The 17,348-nt window shown below is 48.9% G+C and overlaps 1 long non-coding RNA gene across 3 annotated transcripts in view; it reads right to left on the bottom strand.

The window, feature by feature from the left end:
* LOC148056856 (uncharacterized) overlaps window positions 1-17,348 on the bottom strand; it is a 41,131-nt gene that overhangs the window by 3,096 nt on the left and 20,687 nt on the right. For 2 of the 3 annotated variants that reach the window (XR_015702172.1, XR_015702171.1), the window contains exon 3: window positions 2,508-2,683. The exons of the other annotated variant lie outside the window; for it this stretch is intronic. This is a non-coding gene — a long non-coding RNA (uncharacterized LOC148056856). The remainder of the gene's footprint in view (window positions 1-2,507; window positions 2,684-17,348) is intronic. 3 annotated transcript variants of the gene reach the window in all.

Genomic DNA, 17,348 nt, shown 5'->3' with positions numbered 1-17,348 from the left:
CTCGTACTGGCATGTCTCCCTGCAGGGCTCGGGATGCACAGTGGGATGACTCAGAAACCAGTCTTTAGTTGCACAACAAGCTCCAGAAAGACAAGGAATATGGCCAGTGAATTTGTATGCACTCGCCTTGGAGTGGAGCTTGCAAGTGGCCCACGAGCCAGGCTTAGGAGGCCCTTATTTCAGACAGACTCCTGTAGCCAGGGCTGACCCAAGAACATCAGAGCTCAAAATAGAAACTTCTGCACCACGGGCCGAAGGGCCAGGGACCCTGCCCAGCAGGAGCAAACGGAAAATATTGTTCTCTGGAAATACCTTTGGGTGCTGCGGGGTTTTGGGGGGTTTTGAGATGTGAATATTTTGTGTAACGGAGTAAATAAAAATGAAACCCAACCTCAGTATTGCTTACAAGAGCAACTGGGCAGCTGACAGAGTATCAGTGAGGCTGGTCAGTGGCTCCCACCGTCACCCCGAGGCAGAGCCTCCCAGTGCTGCTGGGTCTGCGACACCTATCCAGGGAAAACACCTCAGGGGCCACAAACCCCAGAGCCATCGTGCCCAGCACTGGAGCCGGGGGCCAGCCCCAGCTACAAAGCAGCTCACCTAACAGCATCCCCTGCGTCCCAGGACCCTGCCATCGCTGCTGCTGGGACACAGTACTTCCAGCGCTGAGGCATCTTGTTTGGTAGGGCCACCCATGGGCATCTATTGAAGATGACCCTACTGCCAGCTCTGTCTGCACTAGGAGGTAAAGGCACGGTGGTAAAAGCTACTGGGTATCTTATTTTATCCCAGTTCGGCTGTCCCTAAATGAGTGAGCTCTGCCTGGTGCTTCCAAGTGCACTCAAGCCTGCACATAAAAGAGGAGAGGCAAAATAATAACGCTGCACAACGCTGAGAATAATAGAAGCGGTCACCCACTGTATCTGGGCTGCTAAGAAGCTCTTTTGAGTAAAAGAAGCACAGAGCACAAGAAAAATGCACACATCATACGTGATAGCGTCTCCTGGGCTGCCTTACACCAAGATGAAAAAGAAAAAATTACGCATGTGAAGCCCACATCATCTATACTCTGCAATGCATTTGGACAGAGGGAGGCCAGCCTTAACCCAAACCATGTGCATTTGCCTTTAAAACCAGCATCATCGGGGCTCAGCCAGCCTGTGTGCCATCCCGCCTGTCCTGGATTCAGGGCTTCTCTCCCGGATTCAGCGTTTCTCTCCTGTTCACAGCTGAATCACTCTCGCATCAACAGCAACACTGTGGGTAGCGTTCCCTCTCTGGGGCGGGCAAGCGGCAAGACCTCCAGCCCAGCTCCACTCGAGCCAGCAGCGGTGCAGGATCTTTACCAGGACGCTGTCTCAGACTTCTGCAGGGCCTTGTGCAAGTTTGTTGGGTTTTTTTTTTAATCCCGAATTAAAAGTTAAGCTTCAAAGGCATAGATCTAAGGGGGTCTCTTCATGCGGATACTGTATTTCCTGGAACAGATCCTTTAATTTTGTGGTGAGCCGGAGTAGAAGACATTTGTATTCAAATCCTTATTTAGGCTCTAATGCTTTTTAGTATTGGATATAGGGATTTTAGACTGGAAATGGCACTCTTGACTTTACTATCACCCCAAACAGACAATCGAAATTTAAGCTGCTATTTCTTTTCCAGCCCCCTTATGCTGCTCCCAACACTCTCTCAGAAATTGTAATTATTCTGCCACATCTACTCTACTAATAAAATTTATTCTGCTCTGTGTTTTTTCCCCCATTTTCTTCTCGAGTCTTACACAGTCAAATAAAATCAAGGTTTTCATTTGTAAAGTGGCTATCAGCAGCTCAGGTTTTACTTACAGTTCTTTAAACGGGCTGCAGGGATGCTAGATGGGTAGAAATGTAATATAATAGCACGTACTGTGGCGCAACCCCCAAGCATCATTTTGTGTGGGATGTCCCGTAGTAGCTTTATCCTTTTAGGGTTTTTTAGTCTTGCTGATGATAACAGTAGTGGTTCTAATAATTTTGCTGGATGATAAAAATAGACATGATCTAGTCCATGACCATGTCACTCGTGCCAGCACACCTCACTCTTTGCAATCCTGCCTGCACACAGCAGAACTTTGTCATCTCAATGGGCCCTTCTAGAACTGCCCTCACTTAGGGATCTCTCAGGGCTTTACAAGCTCACGTTATGCTGTTGTATGCCGGCTTTAGGTATGAAATAGCTAAAACGCATGGAGATGTACATCACTGGGCTCTTAGAGAGGCAAGGGCAGAAGGCACCTTCAGGTTCCAGTCCAGGCACAAGACCACATCCCTCTAAAAATGCACCGACTGAAACTTCCTTCAGAGGATCAAATGCATTTACATTCTCAACTATGCACAAAAATATGTTGAATATGCAGAAAGGATTTGTTTGAATCTCAGTTTATTCCCAAATTTTCTCATCTTTTTTTTTGCTGCTGGCTTTAGGAGCAGCAGCTTTTGTAAGCTATCAAGCAAAGAATTCGTTCTCCAGCGTACCTTCTGTGCAGGTGTGCCTTTGGTGTCCATAGGGTGCCTTGCACCTCCTCCGCTCTCAAGTGTGCAGGTTTTTTCCCCAAATGTTTGCACCTGAGCTGGGATGCAGAGGCAGAGCCTACCACTCACAAACACTTAATTCCCAGGCATTTGTTTCATAGGCTGGCATTGCCCTCGCCCTTGAAAAAAAAACAAACCTACAGTAAGGATGAGTTGGAAATTTTCTGTATGTTCCCTTTGCAGAAAACAGGGACTCCAAAAAACCGGGGAGAGGCAGGAAAATCCAATGTCATTCCCAAAAGGCAACAGACAACAGCCATTTACATGGTCTCACAATCCCTCATCTAAAAACAGTAACAAACACCCCCAAATAAATAAAACAGACAAGCCCATTCAATGCTTTTAGATCTGGGGAGTACTGTAACAAAAATAGGAATAATTTTTCATATTCTCCGAGTGTGGGTGCACATTGCTTTGGTAGCAGCTTTCCATGAGCGCTCCAGCTAACAAGCTTGCCGCAGAATGATCTCTGATCTTTTACTTTTAAAATAAGCACTAGAAAATATTCCCCAGAAGACAATTTGGAATAACTAGTCATAAAAAAACCCACCCTGGACACCTAATTTAGGAGCTCTGATCATCCCTTCAGCAGCTAGAACTATAACACTTCATCTGCTTGTTCAGTCAGAACAAATGCGTGTCACTCACAGCGAACCGCTCGGGAAGTCCTCGCTCACCGATCTCGTGTGCTGAAAGCCAGGGTTTGCTTGCAGAAAAGTCACAAGTGAGAAGGAGCGTGTGTGCGTCGGGGGGTTCCCTCGTGTAAATTATTTACTATAAATTACTTACCCAGCCCTAGATTTTAATTGATAATTTTTCCCTTGATGTGCTCTGTATAAAGGAAATGTTAGCATTAGCCAAAGCTAATCCACGGCGCAGTTGGGAAGGGGATTATTTTGCCAATGATTACTTCCTTTAAACATGGAATTGTGATCAAAGCAATATGGTTCTGATTTTTTCCTCTATTTTTAGCTTTGTAGTATGGTTCTTCTTAATAGTAAGCTACCGCTATAAGCACACTGTGAATTTCCAATATAGCAAAGCTTTAATAATTTGCAGCCATAATTGTTCCTGCTTCAGTCTCCAATTCAATTTCGTGTGGAATTCCCATCTCCCAACACAAAGCTTAACTCGACGGTATCTGTGTGAGACAGACTATGAAACTAGTCTGGTATAATGGACTTCGTTAAGGGATAGGCAAATTATTTTCATCTGTAATCTATTTTAAATGGAAAAAAGGGCTTTTGAATAAATATTTTTCTGTCAGAAGTTATTAACTTCTGTGGGAAAAGGGGGATGGTGGTTGTTGATCATTTTTTCCTTTGTTTTTATAAAAGGTTTGAAAATTATTTTCTGGTTGAATTATTTCTTTGGTTGAAATAGCAAATATTTAAGCCAGGAATGGAAACAGCATCTTTTTCATTTTACTGAAGAGTCAAACTGTGCTAGGAGCTTTCACTTTTTTGCCTGCCCAGCCATAACCTCTTCTCATGCTAAAAGCTGGGCTCCTGGGCTGACATGACGAGCATCGCCCACCTCCAGACCTTGGTGGCCATTTGTCTGCCTACGTGCAGATTTGGTAGCCTCAAACCATTTTTCAGTCAAGCCTCAAAGTAGCAAACTGTTTGATGCTAGCACAGAGGTCTGGTTTTAAGAGGCAGCCTGCATTGGCACAAGACCCATTAACCCTAACCTGAACCACATACACGTGCAGACTAATAACAGGTTGGTGGAGAGTCTTAGTCGAGCCCTGCACATGAGAGTAAATTACTCCCTTGATGAATAAAAGCCATTACTTAGTATTTAGCATCATAGCAAGAAGCCTCTTCGGCCTGTTCCTAACAGAGATGTTACAGTTAATTTAGTGTAAAATTATCACCTGCTGTACAATAAAACAACAAACTGCAGTCAAATAATCTCTTAATAAATGAAAATGTGTAATAAACTGTGTCAGCACCGCAGAGACTTGGCAAGGCTGAATACCCTAAAGGTACCAATCCAAACAAATTCACCATACAATATATGGCCTGTGTCATTTCTGGTTCTTATCAGAGATGATTCATCTGGGAATCCTTGGCACTGAGTTTTACCTCTAAAGGCCAAGCAGTTATTACAATGATATAATTTCTGCCACTTTAATTAAATATAATGCCTGTAAGCCCCTTTATAGGGGTCTATAAATTTGTTGTGAACATATGCTGTAGATGGGCATACATAATCTACAAAATGTAATAAACATTCAGTCAACTTCCTCTCCATTGCAGAGCAGGGAGAGAGGTCAGACGATCACCATGCCAAAAACCCCACAATCACCCAAAGGTAAGCCTAACGTTGCTTCTGCCGCACATTATATATATATATATATATATAAAATTATTATTTATTCTGCCCATATATATGGGCAGAAGCCCAGGTCTCTGTCAGAGAGGAAAAGGCAGAGGGAGCACAAGCACAGGGCGCGTGAGTCGGCTGCAGCAGGCAGGAGGACGAGCGGCTGCTCTCGCTGCCCGCAGGCCGCCGGCTCCAGCCGTGGTGTCCGCGGACGATAAAGGCACCCCAAGTCACGGCAGCTCAGCACAGTTCTGCTGGCATCTTCTGACTGCAGGAGAGCAGCAGATATGTTGGGTGTTGCTCAAAATCTATCTTGCACTAAATGCTCCCCCTACCCGGTATGAAGAAAAATAAGAGGGGGGCAGGGAGGAAAGGGGGAAACAAGGCCAAGAGAACAAAAGCTGGGTAACAATTTTTGCAGTCAGCCAGGCCCAGACTTTGAGTAGCTTGTTGGAGGTCCAGGCTGAGCAGAAATAACAGACTTTCTGCTGCATTACGTGAGAAAGTTAAGGAGGAGCTTCCCCATCCCTATGCTGCCCTGGGAAGAGGAAGGCAGGCGGCTCAGCGAGCAGGAGCAGAAGAGGTGCTGTTTGCCCAGAGGTCCAGCCTACCCTTTTGGAAACCACAAAGGGACCTTCAGGCTCTGCCTTTCTGTGCCCTGACCCCATGCTGGCTGCTTTAGTGAGCGCCAGGAGCTTGGTGCTCCGCAGCCGTGCAGGTGAGAGGCTGTTTGCTGGCATGCGGAGCAAGTTGCCTTCTCCTGGGGCTTGCCCAGAGCACATCTCCAGAGCCTCTGACTCCCGGCCTCTCTTCTTGGAGAGGGAGGTCTGCAGCACAGGCCGTTCACACTTTCACGCTGTACTTGTCTTGTTTCGCATAGTTCAGAAGGCAAGAGCAAGGGGCAGCCAGTGACAGCTGAAAATGACGTAGGGTCAGGGCAGGACACAGCTACCTAGCAAAAATTTTAGATACAAATCACCATCAGAAGCCTTTTTTTTCCCCAGAAACACTCGTCAAATTGTGAAAAACTGAAAAATTACTTTTGTTTGTGTGCAGTGTCTTCTATATAGACATTTCTGATCCCATTCCCACTAACACAGCAAACGCCATGCTGTATAAGAGAGTCCAGCTAGAACAACGGCTTCACTGGGACAAACTGCGAGCTGACTGGCACCCCACGGCAGCCCATCGAAGGGCTGCACGTGGTGCAGGTCAACACCGAATTCAGTCCTTTGTGTTAAGCATCCATCCACTAGCCCCTTTAGTAATGCAGCCCTCGCTGGTACAAACAACCCTGGTCCATCAATATTTCCAACCTCAGTCTGGTACCATGGGCAGCAGAAACGAGCCTTCCACTCTGCCGGCTCACACCTATCTTCCAAAGCGTGGCTGGTGTCTTTACACAGGGAATTGTGCCCCAAAACTCCTTAGGTCCCCACCTCTCCACGGTGTCTTCTGCAGAAGAGCTATGGAGCAATTTCTCTAGGGCTTTCAGGATAGGGAAGGAGGCTGTGCTGATGCATAAACTTGGCCGGGCATCTGGAGGCAAAACAGCACTATTCCAGCCCCTACCTCCAGCAAGATGGCTGGCATCTCTTTGTACGTCCAAGTTCCTGGCTAGCAGGTTGACATGACACCACCGGAGACACATAAGAGGTTTGGGTGCTGCTACAGGGCTGGGCGCAACCACCGCATGGGTGTGAGCAGGGAAGAAGGTCCAGAAGCCCATGGGGTAACCACATCAACTGCCCTATAGCTCTTATGGGGCACATATCACACGAGGCAGCACAGAAGGTGGAACAAGTCCCTCACATCACTGATATACCCCTCCCCGCTGTTAAACTGAAGGGGCCCTCCAGCTGGAGGCTGTTTTCCAAAGACAGGACCACCCAACCCATGGCAGATGCTGGGCTTGTGAGCCGTGAGGGCCTCCATGAGTGGGGCCGGGGGCATGGGTTTATTCACATCACACCGCCACGATGGCAAAGCACACATCCAACACAGCTCGCCCCTGTATTCTCTTTAAAAGGCTGAGACCGATCATTTAAAACAGGAAATTAAAATGACAACTGAAGGAGACATCTCCTCCACCCAGCTCCCTCCTTGGGAAACTCTGTTCCCGTATAAACATCCTCTATCATTAACCCTTCTGGACAACATCCTCACCAAGCAAAGAGAGCAGAGCCTTTTCTTCAAATTGAGTCAAGATGAGCAAAAGATAAATACAGCATTTTTCCTCAATTACATCAAGCATTTTTAACAGACGGGATTATCAGGACATGCCAGCAAATCCTGGTAGCAGGAAGGGGCTGTGCAGCAGTGGGGCTGGTGGCTCCCGACGTCTGCCCGGCCGGGGGGTCTCAGCTTCGCCAGGGGCGGGCAGCCCAGGCACGCCTCTGCTGCGGGGGCCAGCTGGCATCCAAGTTGGCCTCAGGGGCAAATTGAAATGTAAAATGCTCTGCGCTTTAAGCCAATGCTGAGGTTTTCCTTACTTTTAAGAATGCTTTTGATCAAAATGGTGAAAGATTCACTATTTTGAGCAGTTTAACAGCCGGACCTCACAGTGCAGCCTGTGTCCTGTCATACTGCCCCACGGCCACGTGTGCTTGCAAAGGTAACAACAAACATAAAAATAAGCAGTGCAGTGAAAATTTTTTTTTTCTTCCTTATAAGGCCAGGAACAGCCTATCTATCCATTGTTATTCATCCAGTGTTGAGAGGGATCCTGCCCGGCCAGCAGTTTGAGGCAGGCAGGCTGCCGGCCACCGGTTCTCAGAGCCGGAGCAAAGAAATGGGCCCGAGTCACCTCCATCAGGTTTCACTCAGAGCGACGCTGTCTGAAGGAGCGGAGAAAGGGAACTGGATAGTCGAAGACTGAACATAATCATTCAGGCTTTAGCTGTAAAACGGATGGGGAAGCACTCTCCCAACACCAAGATGGGCCGGGCTGAGGGCAGCGTTGCTGCCCCTGCAGTGAGGCGGTGGGCTCTGCCCCAGCTCCCATGCCAGGGCAGCAGCTGGGCCAGGCAGGTAATTCCTGTAGCTTCTTCATATGTTTTGCAACCCTGGGTGGTTTTTTTTTTCAGGTCTCATCTCCCAGATGCACGTGTGATAACCGAGCTTTCCATAAACATTGTGCTCCCAGGAAAAGTGAGAGAACAACCCAAGTGTAACCTCACAGTTCAAACCCACAATGTGCAGAAAAGGACTTGGCAGTGTGTTTTGGCCTTTACAAATTATTTTCCTTCTAAATATAGGGCAGGAAGAGCAAAGTAAACGTGTTTTACAATGATTCTTGACCAGAAAACCAGAGAGGTCTTTGGGTGCCCGGGAGGGGACCCTGACACCCCATGAGCGGCTCTGCTCTTCGCTTGGCTGCACAGATTTGCATAGGGGAGATATCTATAGCTGCTTCTCCTCTGGCAGATGAAAACCGACAAGTCTATTGTCTGTGTCTGACACAAAGTAGAAGTTGCCAATGACATGATGTTATAGAAGACCTCGTCGCTTCTGAGACAGGCCGAGCCTGACTCAGACCGATACCTCCAGCCAAGGGCAGCTGATACGACACCGGGATCCGACCACCGAGACACCGCGCTAATCAAAAGGACATCGCAGCGGCGAGACTATTGATCCAGCTGGCTCTGTGGTCCCCAGCTGCTGTCTGACAGGAAGCGCTGCCAGTGAACCCATCCACCACAACACAGAAAACACAAACGTTAAAAGTGAAGCCAACAGGCAGAGCCCAGGGCGAGACAGCCGCCCGTCGCCGCTCCCTGCTCGCGCCCGTGGGCAGAGGAGGTCAGGCACCCGCCGGCTCGTTACGCTGATCACAGGCTCAGTCCTTATGGGCTATACGTACATCCCCACATCCTTCCACCCCTCTGCATCTGCCTGCTGACTGCTAAAACAGTTAAACCACCCAACCCTGAATGGTTTCAGTTTATCACGTATCATGTACAGCTCTCTTGGTGCTCACTCTCTGATGATGTTCGCTTTCCTCAAAATGTCACCTTATAAAAAAAAAACAAACCTATTTTGGCTGGAGGAGGGAGCTGGATATTTTTCCTGGGGTTTGGGGCTTGGTTTTTTTTCCCTTCTTTTTTTCACCAAGCAAAGTCACTTTGGCCTCCTATAATTAGAGGGAGAGAAGGGAGAGGATCAGTGTGGTCCAGAGTCTTGAACTCCTGCTAAAGGCAGAAAATGAGGGACTGTAGTTTCCTTATTCAATCCCAGAAGGGCCACGCTGTCTGTAAGGCCAGCGACGGTAGGGTTTGACTGTATGATCTTGCGCTGTCAGTGAAAGGGACAGACCACCCCATGCACTTGTGTTCTTGCTGCTGTCACCAGGGTGTCCGCCGAGTCTTCCCTTCCAAGCAAGATCTCCAGCCTCAGCATGTCCCTTTCTTTGTATTATGAGAACTGCTATTAATATGAGTACTATTGCTACTGACACTTCAGTTGATGTGAAATTAAATACCTAGTTTGGTACTGAACCGTGGTGTTAAGATTTTTAAATAAAATTAGTTAAAATTGAATAAAAATAGAAGAAAATTTTGAAACAAAGTGTTGTTTGAAATTTTTAGACAAGCAGGAGACTGTTCAGTTTTAATTTTCTTTAGCTTTCAGCCATTTGAATGTCATTGAGTTTTTGCGTTTTTTGTGGAAGAAACCCAGCCGCTCCAGTTATGAGCTGTAAAGCTAAGAAAAATAAACAAGAAGAGTTTCACTTAGCCTTTATCTGTTGCCAAATCAGACTGTGCCTTTTGCCTGAAGCACAGTTATATTACGGCAGAGATGCCCACATAAGAAGGATTTTCTCATAACACCCATGGCCATCGCCATCACTTATGTCTCGTCCGGGATCACCTTGCTTTCTGTTTTGTCCAGTCCTGGATTTTTCTTTCCATCATCAAAGGCAAAACCCTGTTTGCACAGTGGTATACATTTTGCACCAAGGGCAAGCAACAAGGGCAACAAAACAGCATCACTTTGCTGGGAGCTAGCTGCAAAGGGGGGGACCCCCCACCCCACCATCCTACTGGGGACAAACACCGCCGGGGAGCAATTCCCCCTTGGCTGCCAGAGTCCTGCCCAGGCCACTGGCATGAGTAGGACCACACTGTACTCATATCCCCAGCTTCACAGCCCGTAGCGTGCCTTCCCCCTTTTCGGAAACACCTGCTGAGGGACAAGTGCAGAAGGGTGATGCTGGCAGCTGTTTTGGAGTCACTCCTGATTTACACCACCGCTACAGCTGATTTAGAGATTTCTGTAGGAATGGGGCTCTACTCCTGATTGCATTTGGTCCAGCAAGACTGCTTGGGTGGTGACAAAGAGCAGGATTTGGGCCTGTATTATGGTGTCATCATTTTGATAGTGACTTCTGCTTAACAGACATCTTTCCTCTCTGCTGAGTGCAAGCCTCACACTGAACCAAAAGCTATCCAGAAGGGCACTAAAATGCAAAACTATTTATACTTCACAGAAGGACCCTTTCCATGAGCACCTTTGATGGACTACATGGATAGTTCTCATTCTATTTTACCAAACACCCTGTTACAGTAAGAGAAAAGGGAGATGTGTTTTAAGTAAGTGATGTGAAAGCTGTTAAACATTTTCACCAGGTCTGTCAAAAATTCACATACATAAAATGAAGTTGCAAAAAACCCCAAAACAACAACAAAAAAACCACACCACACTTAAAAAAAAACCCTACGATCCAGTTCCCAGGCTGCTCAGTGCTGTTTTGCATGCACCCAGCCATCAGGTACGGGCATAGCCTGTACTGTTCAGCCAATGACTTTTTCTTGAATCAGATCCGAGTTTCCTCCGCCTATGGCAGCACACCAGTATTGCTGTACAAACTGGGCAAGAACAGCAACGGAGACCTCTATACATGATACACGCATGTAACCAGGATTATAGAGGGTGGATATTGCAGAAAGAAACCAAGAAGTAGGAGACCTACGTGCACCCTGCTCTTACCTCTGCCCAATGGCAGAGATGGCCCCACCACAGCCACGTGCAAAGGGTCGCCATTGGCAGTATGGTTTGGGCTTCTCCCTGGTTTGAGTTTCTTTCCTAGCTGCATATTCTGGGCACCACAGATGCACCCAGGGGCTCAGCATCCCGAGCACTGCATGCCAGCACAGCTCAACAGTGGTGGCTCCAAAGGGGATGTGAAAAAGTTCATTGCTCGGTAATTAAAACTGAGCTCTCACCTGGCACACAGCTAGGAGATGGAGCAGGGGAGGCTGCTGCAAAGGTTTATCTTCCTGGGCGTGCAGCTCACAAGGGAGAGCACCCCCCCATGCTGCTTTCTGAGCCCTGTGCCTGGCGTCAGGGCTGCAGGCGCAGCCATCGCCCATACCCAGCACGCCAAGGGAAGCTCCCGGGGCAGGCCTGGGAACGAAGAACAGCTCCATGGACAAGCCCTGCTCGCATGTGCACAGATAGGATGTAACCCAACAGCAACATAACCTGCAGAGAAACAGCAAAACAGTTGCCCCAGGGTTGCCCCAGAGAGAGAAGGGGAGCTGAACTCACTTTTACCCATTCACGACACTGCAATAAATGGCTCTACAGTTTTCTTCTGTTCCTTTGCTCTTTTTCCATTCCTTATGGACCTTGGTCCTCTTTTTCTTGCAGTGTGACCAACTGCACAGCTATACTGAAACCAATTTCTCCTCTGCTGGGAGAGGAGAAATATAAAAGCACAGATTTTCCTCCCTCAGTTCACCTCTCCTCTCTACTTTCCACACATTTCTATTTCCCCTAACCCTAACTTTCTTCTGCTGAAAAAGTCTCTCAGAACAACTCCTCCCACCTCCCGTTTCCCCATCCCTGCTCCTGTCCTGCTTCAGGTTTGTTGCTTTTCACCTGGTTTCTCCCCACCAGCTTCTCTCTCTGCACACACAGCTCTCCCTTCCTTCCCAGCCTCTCTTCTCTGTTCACCCTATCATCATTTTTTCACTCATGCTAATTAGGCCCTCAGCAAACATCTTCTCTGCCTCCCTTCCCCCTCGCTCCCCTTCTGTGCTTTCCTAGCCGCCCCATCCTGGCATTTTCCCCTCCGGGGTTGTCTTTAATACCCTCCTGGGATAAAGAGGCCACCCAGCGCTTCCAGAGGTCTGCGTGGGCTCTGGGAACCCACGTGAAAACACCCTTGCTCAGAAAACTGACCCAGCCCCACGCTACGTGCGTGTCTGCCCCCCTGCACAGCTCAGCATCAGCGAGAAGCCACCATAATTACGATCACCCCAACTGGGGCCCACCAATTAAGAGAAAGAGGTCAAATCATTACCAGCAGGTCGGCCCGCCAACGCTGGCTCTGCAAGCGCAGCCGTGCCAGCTGCCTTCCTCCCCCAGCATCCCCAGCTCCGCATGCAAATTCCTGTGCCACGGTCCCAAATCACGACCATCCGGGGTCAGACACATGCAGCCGGACTGCACCCAAAATACCAGCTGCAGGGAAAGGCTGCCGAGGCGTGCACGGCTCTCCCCGCAAAGAGTAACAGAGCCGCACGGGAGCATTTCGTGGCAGAGCTGCTGTTCATGCCACTTGCCCTCAAGGACATATGTTATAGCATCAGCGTAATTTATAAACAGAGTCTTGCTCTGCATCCTGATGGCAAGTTCCCAAGTCTCCAAATAGCTCAGGTCACCAACAAATTGTATGATTCAGATGCTGAAACCCCAGTATCTGGGATGGCTCTAGTCAAGAAGGGAGGAGAGGAGGGCTTGCGGCTCCTGAGGAACCCAGCCCATTGCTGGGAGAGGAGATGGAGGGAGAAGTCGGAGGGTTTTGCTCTGTACTCCTACATTTATGCATGCTTTTGCCAAAGCTGGGCTGAAGGAAAGTTTCCCCTCCCAATAACGCCTTTGAGCTGCTTGTCCCAGGGGTATTTATCCCAGCACGGGATCCCCAGGCAAAGACTTCTGCAACTGTCGGAAAACAAAATGACTGCAAAGAAAACCAGTCCAGCTCAGTATATTTTGTTTCAATGTCACTGTCATTTTTCCTCCTGATCATCACTGTTTGTCTGTACCATCAGAGCAACCAAAGCCCCACTGCTGGGCTAGACCCTGACTGTGCCAAACATGGAAAGATGAACTCTCCGGCGCAAGGGCAACCATCTAGACAATTAGCTCACTTTTAAAAAAAATCATTTGGAACAAGAAAAGTGGATTTCTTAAAAACTTTTAAAACATTGAGACATCACTTATCTGCCAGTAGCAGGAGTTCTCCCGTTGTGTTGCTCACACACGCGATCCACCTGAGGATGGGGGAGGCAAACACAGGCAAAGGTGTGCTTTTTATAGCAAAGCTGGTTTTTGGCCAGCACTGCCTGTAATACCCAGACTTTGCCTCTTTCCAGGCTGCCCATAAAGGCTATAGGGGACAGCGGGTATGTCTCTTACAGGAGGTAACTGAGGAACTGGGGGTTGAGACATGTAAATGCATGGCCAGCTCCACTGAAGTGACACCCAAAGCACAGTTTTGCTGAGAACAGCCCCAGCAGACCTGCACCTTCAGAAACTCGCTGCTGCGAGCACGAGGCTGCGTAGATGCTTTGGAAGATTTGCCCCAGCTCATCACAGCCCCTTCTCAAACCATGAGGAGACCACGTGGAGCCAGTGGGACCAAGGAGTGGAGAAGGGCTCTGCTGAACATATATGAGATCTGGCAGAGGGACACTACTGTCCCCCCCCAGCCCTGCGGGGCCTTTCCGGGGACAGCGAGCCACCGCAGATGCATCTCTGCGCTGCAGCTCTCCCCGCTCGGAGGAACACCCGCTTGGGATGCGTTTGACCCCACATGAACTTCTCCCTCCTCCCCCTGCCAACTGCAAATGCGTCACTGAGGGACATGGCCAGAGCCAGCCCCGGTGAGAAGTCGGGTGCTTTTTATTGCAAAATCGATGAAAAATAGGCAGTTTGCACATGAAACCTTCTCAAAAAATATTTTGACAGGGATGAAGTTATTCACATTTTTTGCATCACCAAATCTAAAGGATTTTATTTTAAATTTTAGAATAAGTTTCAGTTGATTTCTTTCTCTCTCTCTCTCCCTTTGATTTAAAAGCTGTAAGCTCCCAAACAGACTCCTCATTAACCTCACAGCACAGGCAGGTGAATGAATACTACAGGACTCCTTTAAATCGCCCTCTGCTTTTCCCTTCGCCTCCCACTGCCTGCTCCCCAGGACATGGCTTCCCCTGGGTCCGCTGAGCAAACACAAACCTTCTCCATTTCCCCAAACACTGCACTTGCATATGCAGCAGGAATAAACCCCCCAGGCTCGGGCTGTGCCCCCTTAGCTGCCTCTGGGTTTACGGAGGTTGAGGACCATCCCGGCTCCTCCCCAGGTCAGGGCCAGCAGTCCATCCCACAGCAGAGCTTTGCCTGGGCTGGTGTACCCGAGCACATCGGCAGTCCCCTGGGGTCTGTGTCCCTGCCCACCTAAAACTTGTTCTTTCACCAGTATTCACCAGCTGCAGGGTGGAACAAGCATGCCCATCTGCAGCCATGGCTTCACCATCAGCCTTGGCAGACATGAACACCAGCAGGTCACCCGCAGTGCAAGACTGGTCCTGGTCAGGTACAAGCACAGGAAGACTGAATTACCCTGAGCACCGCGGTTAGCTGGGTGCTACGTGCCAGGGCTGTGCCAGCTGTGGGAAGATGGGTAATCTCCAATGAACCATGCAGCTGGAGCAGCCCTGACAAACACTATCGGATCTTGCATCAAGCCAGCCGATACAGTTTACTTGTCAGAATGTTTTAAGCCTGTTTGGACATGCAGCGGGAGCTCATGCTGCACCAAGGCTCTGCAGCAAGGGGGTTATGACAGCAGCGATCCAGTCTCCAGGAGCAGGTATTCACTGCATCAGCAAACCAACTTTACGGTTCTTCTCTCATCCAGCTCCTGATGCTGAAGTTGGACAAATATGCATCATGGTACGAAGCAAAAAGCAGCAGCACATTTTAACTGTGCTTGTTGATAAACAGCAGCAACAGCCCCAGCCAGCCAAAAAGGGAGGATTTTAAGGCAGCGACTGGCTTCAGACAGGATTAACAGCACATATTCTGGAGATGAGGTACTGGTGTAAGAGGAAGCAATAGGGACAAGACTAGCAGTGCTTTCCTCTTAACAGCAGAGATTCATCCAAGAAAGTTACCCAAGTAAAGTTTTTCCAGAAAACAGAACAAGGTTTGTCCCTGCAATTATTAAAAAAAAAAGTCTTCACTCAAAAAGACTTGTTTCTAAATTTTCCATTGAGCATCAGCAGTTTCCTTGGCCACTCTTCCCAGGAAAGCCTTTAGAAATGTTGAGGGGGAGGAAGGAGGGATGACAGGACAAAGCTGTGCAAGGATGCCTGCAAGTTAATAAACAAAAATCAGTGTGGAATGCTGTTCCATGACAAAAATTTGATCATCTGATTTTGTAAGGACTCCATGCTACTTTTTTTGCTTTATTGATTTTTAAGAAATTTGGGCGTATTTCCAGGCAGCTGTAGTGTTAGTTTTACACACCCTTTCCCTGAGCCAGGCCTAAACTTCCCCCCTCTGGCACGGAAATTGCTCTTGGGGAGATGAAGGCAAGGCACAGCTTTTCCTCCCATCCCCATGGCCAACGCTGGCTGAGGGGCTTGTAGCACATTTAGGGCTCTCAGAGCCATAGCTGATCTGGAGCAGATATCGCCCAGAAGGGTCTCAGGGCTGGAAGCTCTGAAGCTCAGGTCAGCAGTGCAAGAACCAGGCATGGAGAGGCAACTCATCCCAGTCCTGGTGAAACAAGGACAACCCCTGGCTCCCACAACACCAGCCCTGCAATGGAGCTGAACTTTTAAAAGTCGTCGTTTTCTTTACTGCACCCTAAAAGGAAAAATCATTTAATGTGTATTTCCTGAAGCTTTTAAAACACTTGCTCCCTGCTGTGCTCTGCCAAGTGCTGCCTGAGCCCTGACGCTGTTTGGAGTAGAGGAACAGGACAGATACATGGAGTTAGAGTCACCACCAACCAACACAGGCTTCCCATTCCAACAGCAAGTGCTGAACACAAAAGCACACCTTTTAAATCAAACTCTTGAAACCCAACAGGCTGCATCCTGGTTCACGAGGGGACACTGAGGAAGCAGGTTTCCCCTCTCCGGACAGAGGGTGAATACCCCACACCACCTTAGATAAAGCAACTCTCAGCCTGGTGGCTTTCTCCTTGCCTCTGTGCTGCTTCACAAAGGAACTGGATGTATTTGTAACCAGAGTGTCCCCCCAGCTCTACGTGCTGCCAACCCCTCATGCCTCCTGACCGCAGAAGCCCACCTGGGCTGCTGTTGTAGCTCTGTGGACAGCTCTGTCCCAAGGGGCCGCTGAGGAGGACAGATGCCCAAATGCTCCCCAAGTTCCACTGGCAGCCCCGTGGAGGTAGGAATGGGAGAGCAAGGAGTCAAGGCTGGAGGTAGAAGCACGCTCTGGGGAAAGGATCAGGCTTCCCCTGGTGGGTCTGATTCATTGCATCCCCTCCAGCTCTCCACATGGCTGGTGCAAACCCAGCCTGGCCCAGGCTCCTGGAAGGGAAGCCAAAGTTTGCTCGTCTTCCGTCCCCTTTAGCACCTGCACACCCATCACTGGCGACCAATACACTACACACTGAACCCCCACTGAGGCATCACTGTTGGGCTGGCTTCCTCTGCCACCCACAGGCTTTAAGCATCCAACAGTCACAGGGCTGTGGGCATGGTGGGCACTCACTGCACCTTCTGCTGCCCACGCTCCTCCACTTACCTTCTCCCTATGGCTTTTGGGCTGAGGACTATCCTGCCCTGCCCATCACCTCCAATACTAAACATTAGCAGATGATAAAAAATAATGGCCCCCTGCCAGTGGCAGACACCTGCTGTAGGCTTTGAATCATAGAATCGTTAAGGTTGGAAAAGACCCTTAAGATCATCAAGTCCAACCGTTAACACAGCACTGCCAAGTCCACCACTAAACCATGTCCTCAAGCACCACGTCTACCCGTCTTTTAAATACCTCCAGGGATGGAGACTCAACCACTTCCCTGGGAAGCCTGTTCCAATGCCTGACTACCCTTTCGGTGAAAAAGTTTTTCCTAATATCCAACCTAAACTTCCCCTGGCGCAACTTGAGGCCATTTCCTCTTGTCCTATCACTTGTTACTTGGGAGAAGAGACTGACCCCCACCTGGCTCCAGCCTCCTTTCAGGTAGTTGTAGAGAGCAATAAGGTCTCCCCTCAGCCTCCTCTTCTCCAGACTAAACAACCCCAGCTCCCTCAGCCGGTCCTCTTAAGACTTGTGCTCTAGACCCTTCACCAGCTTCATTGCCCTTCTCTGGACACGCTCCAGCACCTTGATGTCCTTCTTGTAGTGAGGGGCCCAAAACTGAACACAGCACTCAAGGTGCTGCCTCACCAATGCTGAGTACAG

This window comes from Nipponia nippon, unplaced genomic scaffold, assembly GCF_047370975.1.
Source record: "Nipponia nippon isolate SJK-2023a ecotype South Korea unplaced genomic scaffold, ASM4737097v1 scaffold_11, whole genome shotgun sequence".
Classification (NCBI taxonomy): domain Eukaryota; kingdom Metazoa; phylum Chordata; class Aves; order Pelecaniformes; family Threskiornithidae; genus Nipponia; species Nipponia nippon.
Note: the sequence above shows the minus strand (reverse complement) of the source record. Positions and strands in the feature narration are given on the sequence as shown.